General features: G+C 37.8%; 1 protein-coding gene across 1 annotated transcript in view; it reads right to left on the bottom strand.

Moving 5' to 3' along the window:
• TNFSF10 (TNF superfamily member 10) overlaps nt 1-2,262 on the bottom strand; it is a 26,162-nt gene that overhangs the window by 7,269 nt on the left and 16,631 nt on the right. The gene's annotated exons all lie outside the window — the stretch shown is intronic.

The following is a 2,262-nucleotide window of genomic DNA, read 5'->3' as shown; positions in this document are numbered from 1 at the left end:
ATTTTCACCCAAATCACACACAAAAAAGAAGAAGCATTCTGGCTATTCTTCTTCCAAGACAGATTTGTTCATTCCTTGCACAGTTCATGGTATATTCACTATTCTTTGCCAACACTATAATTGAAGCACATCAATTCTTCTTTGGTCTTCTTCACTCATTTTCCAGCTTCCACATGCATGAGGCAATTGAAAATATCATGGCTTGGGTCAGGCTCACCTTACTCCTCAAAGTGACATCTTTGCTTTTTGACACTAAAGAGATCTTTTGCAGCATATTTGCCCTATACAATACATGACTTGATTTCTTGACTGCTGCTTCCATGGCTGTTGATTCTGGACCAAATAAAAATGAAGTTGTTGACAAGTTAATTCCTTCCCTTTTATCATGATGTAGCTTGTTGGTGCAGTTGTGAGGGTTTTTGTTTTCTTTATGCTGAGATATAATCCATACTGAAGGCAGGAGTCTTTGATCTTTATCAGCAAGTGCTTCAAGTCTTTGCTTTCAGCAAGAAAGTTTGTGTCCTCTGTATATTACAGGTTGTTAATGAGTTTTACAAACATATACATAAACTCTCTTCTTTGCCAGGCTGCTTTGTCCCAAGATGGTACGGCTCTGGTAAATGGATTTAAGCCTGGACGCCCATTAATATGAAAAAACAGAGAGATGATGAGCCAAATGCCAGGTGATAGCAAATTTAATTCAGTAATTTTATTTACCTTTTCATTATTTCTTCATTCTAAAATGTTTATCAATAATCTACTGGGTTTAGGTTTGCTGGTCCGATAAAGCCTGGTGGAACCACTGAGCTTATGGCCCCTAACTGCCCTTCAGGTCTGGAATTGAACCCACACCTGTGGTTTCCAGCCAAACAAAAGACAGGCATATGTGTTGAACATTTACCTGAAGTAGATACACTCCTTGGAGAGAACAATCATTGAGAAAGAAAGGCTGCCTATGCACAGGGAGACAGTTCAGGGGGCAGGAGTCCATGGAGGGATGCACACAGGGAAGAGGTAACTATGGGGAGGGAGTGGAAGGGGAGCTGTTGTATTGTGGTAAACTGTAGTCAATGTCATGAGACAAAGTATTTGTGAACTGCTGTATGGAAAGTGAATTTGCTCTGTAAATCTTCACCCAAATCACAATTAAAAGAAAAAAAAAATCTACTGGGTTTAAGGCATGGAGTTGGGAGCTGGGTACAGAGAGGTGAGATAAACAGACAGTGGCATCATTAGGATTGGTGTCACCCAGTGCAGTAACATATGGTGTCACCCCATGCCACCCTCCTCTGTAGAGAATTCTTGGTAATATTTATTATCACTTTTAACCATAGAGTAATATGTGCAAAATATAGTTGTAAATTGCTAAAATATAATATATCTTGGGTTATATGAATACTAACAAAATTTTTCTGTGAAATCTGAGTCACTGAGTTGTGACATAATTAGCTAGAACATTATTTGTAACTCATCAGAAATTTTGGTTATTTTTCACGTTCTTTTCCTTTAATTATTACTTCATTCTCAAAAAAGTTATTGATATAGGGTCAAAAATATTCCTTATCATAATATTGTAGCTAAAACACCAGAAAACTTGACAAAATCAGTGACTATAAAAACACCTGTATCAACAAAAATAATAATGTGTGCTTGTAGTGCATGCAGATGGAGCTACATGATTAGAAGCATCATTGTAATTGTGTAATAATGACAATTCTGACTTGAGCACATTAGAAGGTTCAAAATGTAAATTAACACAGAGTTTTATTTATTTTTTAAGAGCTTGTTTTACATTTAACGTAAAACAATAATTATGTGTACATTTAGTTTCATTTTGTTTCACTCTCCATTTACCATGTCCAACCCTAACCCAGTCTCCTTCCCTCCCTACCCAGTAACCCTCCCCCTGTGCCCCTCATATTTATACAATCCTGTTTGTCCTGCATTTCCTCAACTTGAATGTTGATCCTCTGGTGTCCCGTGGTCTATTGCTCTAAGGGATATATTACCATAGAGTATGTGGGTACATCATCCTGGGTTGAGTGGTCTGTATGTACATCTTGTTAACTATTGGGCTGAGAGCCAGTCCCTGAGAGTGAGTTTTATTCCAGGTGCAGAATGTATTCCAGAGCCATATTATTGGGGTTCTCATCAGACTCCATCTGACCAGTAATTCTGGTCATTATTGAGTTTTTGGATTTTGTTCAATGTTTTCCCTCCCACTCTATCCAGGATCTCCAGATTTGATCTTTTTCTGAGTGG

The sequence above is a fragment of the Orycteropus afer genome, unplaced genomic scaffold (genome assembly GCF_000298275.1).
Source record: "Orycteropus afer afer isolate SDZICR_OR568_19922 unplaced genomic scaffold, OryAfe1.0 scaffold00202, whole genome shotgun sequence".
In the NCBI taxonomy this organism is placed as follows: Eukaryota; Metazoa; Chordata; class Mammalia; order Tubulidentata; family Orycteropodidae; genus Orycteropus; species Orycteropus afer.
The sequence above is the reverse complement of the archived record's forward strand: the minus strand, read 5'-3'. Positions and strand labels throughout refer to the sequence as shown.